Source organism: Euprymna scolopes, chromosome 23 (genome assembly GCF_053919585.1).
Source record: "Euprymna scolopes isolate OS-2025 chromosome 23, ASM5391958v1, whole genome shotgun sequence".
NCBI classification, from domain to species: domain Eukaryota; kingdom Metazoa; phylum Mollusca; class Cephalopoda; order Sepiida; family Sepiolidae; genus Euprymna; species Euprymna scolopes.
Window position 1 is genome coordinate 46,515,364 of NC_136504.1, and position 14,431 is coordinate 46,529,794.

Sequence of the window (14,431 nt, forward strand, 5' to 3'; positions counted from 1 at the left end):
TTTTTAAAAAATAAAAAAAATATTTCTATTAATTTTAAAGCAACTTTAATAGTTTATTTTGGAAGTATAATCCATAAAGAAAATAAACAACCCACTTTTAAAAGAGAAATTACGAGTTTTTTATATTTTATTCACAGTTTCGTGTTAGGGGTGTCAAAAATTCCTACAAAAATTCTGATACACCTAGCGCAGTTCCCTTTAATTTTAAAAATGAATTTTTCACTGTAACTGTAACCAAACGCAGTAGCAGTTACTTTTCTAGGTGTTTGCTTTAGTTTTTTTTTTTTTTTTTTTTTTTTTTTTTTTGTGACGATTTAAACTATTTTAAGGTCTTTTTATTGCATTAAACTCCGTAATTGGCAGTTTAAAGACGTTAAAATTACTTGGAAATGTTTATTAATATGTTGAAGATTATGCAAACAATAGACTTTTTAGCCTGTCAAAACGGGCAAAAGTTATAACGGTTAACTTATAAGTGCTCTATGCGATACTTAGAGAGTACTGTAGTGTTGTAGTGACTAATCAGTATGAATTCCTAATTGTGCATCGAATGGATGCCATAATACTTCGTTCGCTGCACCTTATAGCAAAAAAAAAAAATTCAATTAATAATATATATATATATATATATATATATCAAATCGAGTGAAGATAATCACACACATATATTGGGGGTATAACTAGGTTTAATTTTGAAACCACTCAGAAATCTATCTATAATTTTTTTTATTTTAATATACTTTCATACGAATGTTTCTATTATGTAACAAATCTCTCTCCCTCTCTCTCTCTCTCTCTTTCTCTCTCTCTCTCTCTCTCTCTCTCTCTCTCTCTCTCTCTATATATATATATATATATATATATATATATATATATATATATATATATACTAGCAAAAGTACCCATCGTTGACTGGATTCAAAAACAGCCTACAGAAAATGGACTCTGATTTATGAATGTATGATTGGTTATGAAATTGAAAAGGAAGGGTTGTAAAGAGATAGCTTCGAATTTGGGGGTATCAAAATCAAAGCAAAATATGATGAAAGTAAAAATAAAATAGATAAACCCTATAATTTATTATACCATGCCTGTTCACACTGAAACACTTATCACAATATTCTGTAGAACTATATTAAAAAACCTTGTTAAACTTTGTGACATATTTCCATTCTATGGAGGTCAGGTGCGAACAAACACCCCATAATTTTATTATACCATATTTCTTCAAACTGAAACATAATTATCAAAGTATACTTATGCAGATAGATATGAAAAGTCATTATTAAATTTTGTGCCTATCTCCATTCTATGGAGGCCAGGCGCGAACGCAGACCCCACAATTTTATTATACCATCCCTATTGAAGTTAAAACATACTTATCAAAGTATTCTTATGTACATCTATATCAAAAACACCTGTAAACGTTTTTTTTTTAATTTTTAAATTTTTTATTTCCATACTTTGTGGACCAGGCGCGAACGAAGACCCCACAATTTTAATGAACCACCGTGCTGCCAGATAAAACATACTCATTCCTGTGTCTCGATACATCTTCTATCATTATATGTAATCAGTTTTTTAAAATAGTCAACCATATAGGAGCCTATTCGTGACCAGACACACACACACATACAGACATTCAGTTTTATATTATATATATATATATATATATATATATATATATATATAAAGAGAGAGAAATAAAAAGGAACAAACCGAGGTATGTGTTCATCAACGTTTCGTCTTTATTTCTAGACTTCCTCTATAAAATCCAGAGGAAATATCGAAATAAAGGCGAAACGTTGATGAACACATAACTTGGTTTGTTCCTTTTTATTTCTCTATTTTGTCGGAATACTATAACATTATTCTCATATATATATATATATATATATATATATATATATATATATATATATATATATATATATACTAGCATTTCAGCCCGGGTGTTTGGATGTGTATGTTGAGCAAAAAAGAAAAAAGTGGTAGTAGGAAGGCAGGCTCGAACCCATACCGCAAAGGAGGAAAAGAATGGGGTAAAACCAAACGTTTATGCTGTTACAACCACCGCCAAGACAATCTAAAGGAGAGGATAACTTTCAAAAATATCCGCGAAAAAAGTGCCCCCCCTCCTGTAAAAAAGTGCTTAGTTGAAGGGGAAGATATTAATGTTTTTAGCCAATTTTTCGATATTTGTCATATGAAAGGTCGAACTTTAAAACGATACTGATCTTGATAAAATCCGTCGCCTCTATTGAAAGTTTAAGGCAGACATGCAAACAGACATACATTTATATATTGGTAACTAAAAGTTTTCGACCCAAACTGATGAAAAAGCTTACCCTATCTCTGAATACCCTTTATGTAAAATTTCAAATATTTAGACCAGAAATTGTCTGAGTAATTTGGAAGAGACCGCAGAGGTCAATTTTTTAAAACTTTGACCCCTATTATGACCCCTTAAAATTTATTGTTTTGGGCTCAAATAAAGTTATTAAGTTAGATCCATGTCCAAGGAACCTATATCTAAAATTTCAAATGCATAGACCCAAAATTGTCAGAGGAGTTTGGTAGAGTTCTCAAAGGTCAAAGCATTGAACTTTAACCCCTTAATCGCCAAATTTCTGGCCAGAAACCGATCACATCGATTTTCTCAAATCTCAGTACCCTGTATATCAAATTTCGAGTCTGTAGACTAAAAATTGACAGAGTTATTGCGTAGGGAAATGTACATAGACACGCACACACACTTTTATAGATATATAGATATATAGTCTTGGTCTATTTACATAATTGGTAAAAATATTTTCTTTCCATCACGATCTCAAGTTTATTCATTAGTTCTGTATACTCACTATTCCATAGCTAGCTATAACGTATACTGATCCATTGGCCAAGGATGGATAATCTGGTTCATATATATATATATATATATATATATATATATATATATATATATTAAGTAATGTGATTTATAATTTAAAAGTTTTAAAATTTTTTAAAATAACAATCAAAATTTAATTAAATTAAAAATCAGTTTCATAAGAAGGAACAACAACAAAGTCAACTTTGTTTTTTTTTTGACTTTGTTGTTGTTCCTTCTTATGAAACTGATTTTTAATTTAATTAAATTTTGATTGTTATTTTAAAAAATTTTAAAACTTTTAAATTATAAATCACATTACTTAATATTGAATTAGCTCTAGGACATTTAACTATCGAGCTTATTATATATCTAAATTACAACGAGCTTTTCCTGTATTTTAATTAAACTAGTAATTTCACTATTACATTAAAATACACTTAGCTCTTTAGACTATTATTCTAATCTCCTTTAAATTATATATATATATATATATAAACATTAATTTTTAAATCTTTTACATAAAGCCATGCAGAAAAGAAAGAAATCAATTTATCATTTCACTTGCAATTTGGAAATAGATTTAAAGCTTACTTTAAAGCCTGCATTAAATGCATTGAGTACAGCATAATCACGTTGACACACCAGTTCCCGTCAGATCACCGAAGTTAAGCAACGTTGAGCCTGGTTATTACTAAAATGGGCGACCAATTTGGGAATTTCAGGTGCTGTATGTAGGAGGACGTCGACACACCTCTCTGCAAGAGTTGCAAAAATTTAACATCGTCATCTCCCCTAATGGGAATATACATGTGACTGGGGACCGCTTGTGAATGTCATACTCCCATGAGACTTCCCCCTTTGGAGGAAGTCAGTTAGATCCGAATTGGGTTAGTAATACAAATAATGCATTTGATTAGGTTTTTATAAGATAGTGTATTCGTTATAAGTTAACGATTTGTGAGGTTAGGTTTATTTTATATAGATCTATATAATTTGAATTACGACTGTAAAAATTGTGACCAAATTTGTTTGATTTATATACTATGTAAAAGTTATGGTGTTTTTATATTTTTTCTGTTCGTACACAAATAAAAATATATAATTGATTGACAAAAAACATTACATTTAACTATTGTATTGAAGTAATATATATATATATATATATATATATATATATATATATATATATATATATATATATATATATATATATATATACCAATCAAGAGGGGAAACTTGTGAATAAAAACGAAGTTATTAAGAGTGCACTATAAAAAGAGCAAAATATATATTTATATAGATAAATATTACATAGTCGCTACACTGAACATGCTAATGTTTCAGACAATTGGTTTGTAATAACTAGGGCTATGACAACAGTATATTCTTTTCCTTGTTTTGATTCTCAGGTATATATCCATTGATATTTTATGTTTTTATGTTGAGTGATGTGGTTCTCGGTTGATTGTGTCTAACTGTGTCGGATATATACTCGAGAGTCAAAACAATGAAAAGAATATGCTGTTGTCATAGCTCTAGTAATAATCAAACGTCCTCGTCAGACGACGTCATAAAGTCTTTGTACCACTGAAAGCGTCTGGTTCTCGAATGGAAAAATTGATGAAATATAGGGGTCGGTTAAGTGACATTTTAGACTTCAAACATAGGAAGCGATAAGGGGGAAAGAAAATGTCTAGACTTAACAGGATGAAAAAGGAAAAGAAAAGGAAAACAAAGAACAGAGAAACGGAAAAGGGGTTAGTATGATTACATTGTCATTAGAAAGGGGAGGGGGAGTGAAGAAATTTGAAATCATCAATGAAGTTGGGAGGGAAGGTGTCAAAACATGAAATTTTGTCTACTGTAGATTTGGCCAAGATCAAAGTGTAGTATCTGTTCTTCAGATGCGGCACTTCCATTTCTCATTCTCTTTCAGTCGAGGAGAAATCCTTCACGACTGAGACAATTTTTATTTTTGTACCTTTTCTCCACGTTAAAAAACGACCCTGGTGTCTAACTCCGTCCCGTGGGGAGGCATTGTAAATAGGTACTGTAGAGGAAACATTAAGAAGGAAGGAGGTCGTCTTAAGGAGAGGGGTGGATAAAGGCAAATTATCACATTGGGCTTCCAGCCAGGCATACCCCCACTTTTTAATTTGTAATTTAATGTTTTATTTTTATATAAAAAATATTTCATCAATTCTTCCATTTGAGAACCGGTCCTGGATATGACCTTAAACTATATCCGATGGTGAGACCCCGGCTTGTGGGCTTTGGGGAGTGTGGAACCACCCTTTAATTACCATTGCTCCCAGGTCCACTCTGACCTGGAGTGGTAGTACCTGTTAGGGTCCCAACTATGGGTTGAATAGAAACCCACTTGAAAAAAAAAAACAAATATATTCTATTAAATTTTTTTTCTTCAAAATCTTTGGATTCGGCATTAAATAACCCGAAAAGGGTTGATATGCCGTAAAACAAAAACAACCAACCAACCATTCGAAATGAATGTATGATGCTCAACAACATAAACAATAACATATAAAAAAAAATTGGCTTGTCGAAAGCAAAGTTTAATTTGCCAACTTAAATGCTATTTAGGTCTGGCTTTTGAAAATCCAACTTTATGTGTTAGATAATGAGCGATATAATTGTGGAAATAAGGCTCTGATAATTGACAAAAGTTTATTGTGTAGTTTTCATGAAGCCACAGTGGCTCACCTCAACCGTGTAATATATATAAAAAAAGGAAAAGGAAGTGGATGAGAGGTACAGGATGTTTTGATACACTCTTTTCTCACATTTTGTCTGGATAATGAATCAATTTTTCTAACAAGCCCAGAAGCAATAAGTCATCTACTGGCATGCAGTAACAAGCTTAAAATATGGGGTGTGAAAGGGGGTGATAAGATTTGTCTGGAATTAATAGGCTAATAAATAAAATGGTTTTAAATAACCCATTTGCTTTTGACAGTAATAAAAATAATGATTAATTATAATCTGTTTATTCTTGGTTATGGATTGATGTACAAAATGGCTTGTTTCATTTAATCCTGTTAAAACTCAGTTCCTATCGTTTAATCATGTCGATTTTTTTCCCTCCTGAAATTCTCCTCCTGAAGAGAAATCGATTCGAAAACTTGGTCTTTCTCGCTCATCGAAATCTTTCTTGTAGCCCATGCATTAGATCCATTATAGAAATTAATTTTCTTTTTACTCAGGCGTGAGGAAGTGGTTGGAGCGATAGGTTGAACCGATTTTAGAAGTAGAAAGAACAATGGATCTAATGTGTAAACTCCAAGAAAAAGTTGGATTTCTCACACCTGAGGCTATTCTCTACCTGTACGCGTGTACTTACTATCAGACCATGTATGGCTTGTTTTGTTTAATTTTGTTAAGAACCAACCCATGTCTTCCAATTGTAGCTGTGTCCCATTTCTTCCTGAAATTCTCATTGATGGCTCTGCTCTTGAGGAAACTTCTCGGTCTTTCGTTCTCATTAAATCTTTCTGTAGATCCATTATTCTTTTTTGCTTCCTGTAAAGTCAGTTCTCGCTATCGTTCCAAACATTTTCTCACATCTGAGACTGCTCTCTATCTCTACAAATCTATTATCAAACCATGTATGGAGTACTGTTGTCATATTAGGGTTGGTGAACTCCTGTCCTATTTGAGGGTTCTTGACAAGGTGCAGAAACATATCTGTGATTCATTTGACTTCACCCTTTCTTCTTCTATGCACCTTCTCTCAAACTAGCCTAGGTGCCTGGAGGTGTGTGTTGAGTAAAAAAAAAAAAAAAAAAAAAAAAAGTGGTAGCAGGAAGGCAGGCAGGCTCGAACCTGTACTGCGAAGGAGGAAAAGAATGTGAACCCCCCCCCAAAAAAACATGGCATCTTTGCCGTTGCGTCCATCGCCAAACTGAAAGTAGTGACAGTTTAAATTAAGGCTAGTCAATCGAAAAGAGAGGATGACTTTCGAAAATATCGCCAAAAAAAGTGACTCCTCCTTGTAGAAAAGTGCCCAGTTGAGGATGAAGGAATTAATGTTTTTAGCCAGTTTTTTGTTATTTGCCGTCCCAAGGGTTGAGCTTCAAAACGATACCGATCATGTGAAAATCCATCGCCTCTGTCGAAAGTTTTAGGTAGACATACAAACATACAAACATACAAACACATACATACATTTAAACAGACAGACGAGTTTATATTAAAGACTAGCGGGGATACCCGGTGTTGCCCGGGTGTTTGGAGGTGTGTGTGGTGTTAAATAAAAAAAAACGGGGTGGTGTAGGATCGAACTCAAAGCCCTAAGGCGAAGTTTGAAAATAAAATCGGCCAGCCAGAATGAGTTACTGAAAGATGTTTAAATTGACAGGTGCGCGCACGGAACTCGTCGAGCATTACGACGATGACGTCAGTGGCCTGTTTCGATATTAAAATTAAAAAAAATCGGTGGATACCCGGGTGTTTTTGGGTGTGTGATCGGGGGTGAATAAGCGAAGTAAAAAAAAAAAAAAAAACCCAGAAAAACGATCATTACATGAAAAATGGCTTTAAAAAATCGAAAAAAAACAAAAGATATCTCACACCACAATTCGAACCCAAAATGTTTAGATAACGAACCAACGCGCTGATCAACTGACCTAACACAATGTACCTGAAATTTAGTCAGTTTTTCAACTATTTAAAGTAAATCAGGTCATGACGTCATCTAGCGCATGCGTAGAACCCGTCGTCGTCATGAGAGGGCCGTTTTTGTTGACCCCCCTCCCCCCTGTCGAAAATTGTCGATTTCGGGGTGAAAAAATGAACGTTACTGAGTTTGTGAATTATCGTTGTCTGTCGAAAGTTTTTAGCAGACACACAAACATACACACATACATTTTTGCTTTTATATATATAGATGACGATCTTGCTCGTTTCGGTCTTTTCTATAAGTATTGTTATTGCATGTATTTTTCATGTCTGTGTGCGTTATTAAAATTCCAAAAATACCAATCAAAACCCTGTAGAGTTATTTTCTTGATCGGCATTTCCCAAGATGTATAAGATTTACAATTTAGATAAAAAAAATTAATTCCTTATAGGTAGAAATGGCAAACTATTCGTTTTCAAATTTCTTTGTACTTTCATTAGTGTGTTTCATCTACACGTGTGTATATTTCTTTTTCTTATAAGCACTAGAAAACGTTAATTTCAAACTTTTTTTTTTTTTTATGATTATTGCAACTAGCTCAGTTGGTAGTAAAAAGCTGCAGACCTGAACATTTTAGTTTCAATTCCACCTAATAGCGTCTTCATCGTTTTTGTTTTAATATATATCTTGTATTTTTGGTATTAAGATTTTAAACGTAACAGAAACAAATTTTAAAAGAGCCCATTTAAAAAAAAAATTTTTTTCTGTAGTTTACAGACTATGCTGAAATAATTTATTGAATAAATCTCAAACGTGTGTGTGTGTGTTAAAATTTTTTTCATATTTACATCGTACAGGCACCAACCCAGCATCGTTAGAAAGAGTAATCTCTTGGACAAAATATATTGAAAAATTGTAAAAAATCGTTGATTATTTTATGTAGAAATGTTATTTTCTTTGAAGGGAGTCAGATAAAAACCTTGCTTTCAATGCGGTTTGCAAATCACACATGCGCGAATCATCGATACTTTCTTTTGTTTCAAATAGCTAAATTTGATATGTTGTAACATCTGTGTCCTGGTGTGCCCGTTGATAAAAGCGTTCGGTTACTAACTTAAGTTATGCAAGTTCACGCCCAGCATGTGTCATTCTTTTCTTTTTCTTTTTTTTGGCTTACAAAATTTTGCTTTCATTTTTGCTTCTTGCTGATGGCACCCAAGTCCCGTTGCTTTTTTTTTTTAATACCGCACCCTCGTACCCGCTCCGAGGTCCCCCCCCCCACAGTTGTCACAATTTTTTTTTTTATGACCGGGCAACGCTGCCCCCCCCCCCCTCGCTAATCTATAATATATAGGGCAGTTGCTTGTGTGTATGTCTGGCTAAAAATTAGAAATGACAAAACAAATACCCACAAATTTGGTATTTCCTTGATCAGTGTTACCTCAGTTAAATAAAATCTAAAATTTAGAAAAAAATTATTCTAGGGGTGGGGATAAACTGGGCCAGGTTTCGTCAGGTGGAGTCAGTTTATCAGCATTATTATGTACTAATTTGGAAAAAAAAATGTCTACTAATTCCTACAGGAGTCTATTATAAATAAATAAAATTTAAAATTTAGAAAAAAATTATTTATTCTTTATGAGTAAACTGGGCCTGGTTTCATCTGAGAGAGTCAATTTTTCAGCATTATTATGTACTAAATTGAAAAGAAAATGTTCCTTGAGGAATCTAGTATATAAAGAATTGTGTGTGGGTGTGTTCAGCTAGAAAGGAATGGACTGGAAAGAAGAGAAAGAAGGTTTTGAGGAAAGAGAGGGGAAAACAGGTGGGGAATAATTTCTTACTTTATTTTAGAAATTAAAAAAAATAAGATAAAAGTTGTAATTTTATTAACCTTCTCTGTAAGAAGTTAGACAATATGGTTCAGTGTAGGTTTATTGAAAATCTTTCTTTGGAACGAACTGGGTTTGAACTTATACACCTAAGTTTTCATTCCGTGTCGTTAACCACTTAGCCACTATACAGCTTGGAGCAGGAGCCTCTGTAAGTTATCATACAACGAGGAGCTCTTAGAACTGATGAACTTGTGTTGGCAGTTTAGACTAAGGCTTTTTTTATTCACATAAAATATATGAGAGATATTCCAAAAGTAATATTTTCTATTTTTGGTCCCCTGACAAAAGGAGGGTGGACCTGTAAATTCACCCTTGTTCGTTCATACTTTTCTTAATAACTACGTTTTGGAATTTAAAAAAATTTTGCACAAACATTAAACATGATATAAGTAAAAAAGTAACAGAATGGATTTTCCGGGAAAACTCTGGTTGCCCCTCCAGGTTAAAATGGCTAAAATTGACACTTTTGTGCTTATTAAAAAAATGATGCCTTGGATTTTTATAAAACTTTTTGAAAAGTTGTAACTAACTGATTTCTATATAGTTTTGTTTGTCTATACTTCACGATAACTCTTTGGTGTGCCCCAGGGGTTCTGTTAGGGCTAATAAAAACATTCCATTTTGGGGACTATTTTATCATATTTATCCAAAATTTTCTATGTATGTCTATTTAGCAGTTTTGCATGGTGCTGAACTCAAATTTACATATGTTAACGCCTTGGGCACTTTTGGGGCTAATGGGGGGTGTGTGTGCAAATAATGGACTTCTTTTTTTTTTTTACATGATGCAGAACTCAAATTTACATATGTTGAGGCCTAAAACTGTACCGTTTGTTCATTTTCACCAGGATTTGACGTCCCTTGGGGACTTTTGGGGCTAAATGGGGGAGGGCAAATGCTGAACTTAGTTATTTTTTTTTTCCTCGTTCACTGTGCACTCACGGGGAACCATGCATGTTTCACCTTTTTAAAAATTATTTTTTACCTGAATAGAACAGAGGCATTGCAAATTGCTTTGTTATGGTTATGCATTCATGACCTGAAAGTTTCATCTCTTTGTTGCAGATATTGACTGGGTGAAGCTCTAAGAAAACAACCCCTGTCATGATATGTGCATCAGAAGTAGAGATGCATCATTGAATTTTTAATTAAAGTGCATTCAGAATGGTAGTGACTCTGTAGAAAAATAAATTCTGGAGTACAAAACATTGCTCGTTTTAACGGTATTACTCTCGTCTTCGTAATTCTTTAATTTTTTAAATTAAAAAACGAAATAGGAGGCTTTACTTTTAAAATGACTCGTGTTTGACGAAGCGTGCTCCAGATGCGCGTGCATAACTATCGTTCATTGTTGGCAAAAGTGCATTGAGAATGATCATGAATATGTAGAAAAATAAATTAGGGAACACAAAAGCTTGCTAGTTTTAATGGTTTTAACTCCCGTCTTTATAGCTCTTCAAGTTTTTGAATTTAAAAAAAAAAAAAAAAAAGAAAAGAAAAAGGAGGCTTTACTTTTGGAATGGCCCTGTTATAATTAATGAACTGCACCACACATGTCCATCACCAAGCAGATGTTTGTAGAAGTTCTTAACACTGCTGATGCACATTTGTGAATGGAGGACCCTACACAACTCAAGGCAACACTTGTACCAGAGTGGTGCAAATGGAAAATAAAACAATGAGGTTGACCTTTTAAAACGGGATATGGGCCAACAAGTCGCAGAGTACACAAGTGGGGTAGTGAACCGATTTAAAGGTCAAGTGATTAGTCGGGCGCCTGCGCATGAAATAAAATAAGAGAGAACAAAAGTAGTAACTTTGCTTCTATTCTCTTGGACACTTTAGTCATATCAGGTCATCGGAATCTGCGTTCTTCTGGGGAAGGTAGACTTACAATGAACAACAACGTCAGTTTATTTTTGTAATGCTGAGTTTGAGTTATTCAATGCACTGTTCTCAATAAGTTGTTATCTAACTATATATATATATATATATATATATATATATATATATATATATATAATGTGTGTGTGTGTATATATATAGGCTATCATTATATATATATATATATATATATATATATATATATATATATATAGGCGACTTGGCCTTTTGGCCAAGATCAATGTTTAGTATCTGTTCTTCAGATGCAGCAGTGAGCACTTCCATTTCTCGTTCTCTTTCAGTGGAGGAGAAATCCTTCACGACTGAGGCAATTTTTATTTTTGTACCTTTTCTCCACGTTAAAACAACGACCCTGGTGTCTAACTGCCCCGTGGGGAGGCATTGTAAGTAGGTATATATATATATATATATATATATATATATATATATAGAATAAATGACATAACTTTTTATTCCAAAATACATGATGTTGACAATTTTATATTTTATTCCTTTACATTAATTGATCCTTACAGTTTTTGACAGTGTTTCATTAAAATCCAAGATGGCGTAATGGTAAAATATAAAGGTAACTGCAACTTCTCTTCCAAACTTTCGGATTCTCACCATGTCGTATCACATTTTAATTCCTTTTGATGGATTGATTGTTGCTATTTCTTCTGATGAGTTAAGGGCATAATAGATTCACTAATCGATATAATAATTAAGTGATTGATTTTGCGATACGAAACAGACACTGTTAAGAATTGTAAGGATCAATTGATTTAAAGGAATAAAATATAAAAATTATCAACATCATGTATTTTGGAATATAAATTTTTGTCATTTATTCTATATATTGTTCTGTATTCACATTGAGCTTCTTATATAAGGATTGATATATAATAAGAAAATATATTTCTACAGAAATAGGTATATATATATATATATATATATATATATATATATATATATATATGTATATATATATATACACATACACACACACACGAATGAATAGGAAAACCTAAAATAAATAAATGGTTATCAACGCTTCGTCTCTATTTCAGGGAACATACTCAGGATTTAGTTGAAAAATGCTGAGAAAACAAGCTACAGACCACATGCGAGTGAAGAAGGAAAGAACTTTAGGTTCCTTCCAACTCTGGAAAATAATTTATAAATGTGTCCAGAGTAGAAAGTTCTTTCTTTTTTCACGAAAGTTTTCAATAACTCGATGCATCGTTTCGGGTGAAATAGCAGTAATTTCAGAACGAATAGCTCGTTTTAATTCTTCAAGAGATTGAGGGCAGTGGCTGAATACTTTTTACTTCAAATATTCTCATTAAAAAAAAAATCGCGGGGGTTTGGATCAGGCGATCTTATGGGCCAACCAATATCACCACACAAAGAATATTGAGAATATTTTCTTTTAAAAAAATGCATAAATATAGATATAAATGAAGTTTGACCTAATTAAAATAAAATGTCATTCTACGTAGATTTAAAAAAAAACAAACAAAAAAAAACGTTTTTTTATTTATTTGTTATTTAATTTTTTTTTTTTTTTACCTACAAATGTGTCAGATCATTTTGGGACACACTGTATATTATCTGCTATGAGGCCGTATATGACGTATACTGTGAACAAACAGGCACGGATCCAATTTTATTGCAAAAGATTAATAAATATTCCCAAAATTTCAGTTTCTTTGAATGTCAGAAAAGAATATGGGCACGACCTTCCATTTGAAAATGCCAATATTTCAGATTTGCATTGGATTTGACTCCTAGTTATAATCCACCAATAAAGCAATATTCTCTGAATTTCAATTTCTTAAGACTCTATAAGCCTTAAATTTTTTATGCATTCTAGAATCCAAATCATGTAACAGATTTTGATCCAAATTTGAACAAGGATTCTTGACATAACGTTTAGTATCATTATATGTTTATTTTAATCTTTGTAGGGAGGGGGGGGCATAAAATTGGCGCAAAATTGCTCATTTTGTAGAATTTATTTTACCCGCCCTGGCACGGGTATTCTAGTTATTCTGAAGGATGGTCTGAAATAAGATAAAAGCTATGATTACATAAATTGCAGCCGGTCATTTTTAGAGGTGTCCCTGTAGAATTTATTCATCCCCCGCCTTCTCTTTTATGATGTTATCAAACTCAATCCCAGTTTGTTAACAGCTCTGCGAATCTCATTTGTAGCCATTCTTTTCTTTCAAGATGAAGGCCGAGAGATTACAACTGTATTATTGTAAGCTGCTAAAATGAATTCCACTCACAGGTTCGACTGTGCACTCAATAACCTCTGTATGTGTTCATTTTTTGTTATTAAAGGACTGTGGTCCAGTGGGTCAACGCAAGTACATTGTACATTAAATAAGTAGACAGATTTACTGTTCACACATACATAAATAAATGAGAGAAAGTTGGATTCAAGTCACCATTTTTTAAATCCATATCTTAACGGATCGTTTCGTTAACACTAATACAGCCAAAATACAAAGACAGATTTTAGTTTTCCTATATTACAATTATCAGAAGGAAATGTCAAAAATCATATCCAAAACACCAGAATAATAATAATAATAATAATAATAATAATAATTAATAATTAACAATTAATAATAATAAAAAAAACGACCCCTCCTTGTAGAAAAGTGCCCGGTTGAAGGTGAAGGAATTAATGTTTTTAGCCAATTTTTCGATATTTGTCGTCCAAAGGGTCAAGCTTCAAAACAATGCCGATCTCGTGAAAATCCATCGCCTCTGTCGAAAGTTTTAGGCAGAGATGCATACATACATTTAAACAAACAGGTAAGATTTATATTATAGAAGAAGATGGCTTCTTGCCTTGTCTAGAGTGATTTTCATTTAAAGAAGAAATTAAAAAAAAAAAAGTTAAATAAATGATTATACAGATTCAACAGTAAAATGTTTTAAGCAACTGCAACAAAATCGATAGAATCAAAGTATCCGTCAAGCGAAGACACTTCCAATCAAAAAATCCTTTCCAAAATGCGGTTATATTAACGTTATTCCTCCTCACCCAGCACTTCTCGTCGCATTCACTGTGTTGATTGCCATGATATGAGCTGTCTATAACAAGTCAACAGGCACCAATTTTGCTTC

The 14,431-nt window shown here is 32.7% G+C and overlaps 1 protein-coding gene and 1 pseudogene across 1 annotated transcript in view; both read left to right on the top strand.

The window, feature by feature from the left end:
- LOC145245873 (polycomb group RING finger protein 3-like) overlaps positions 1-14,431 on the top strand; it is a 189,199-nt gene that overhangs the window by 41,667 nt on the left and 133,101 nt on the right. The window lies entirely within an intron of this gene.
- On the top strand, positions 3,488-3,606 carry LOC145246390 (5S ribosomal RNA; annotated as a pseudogene).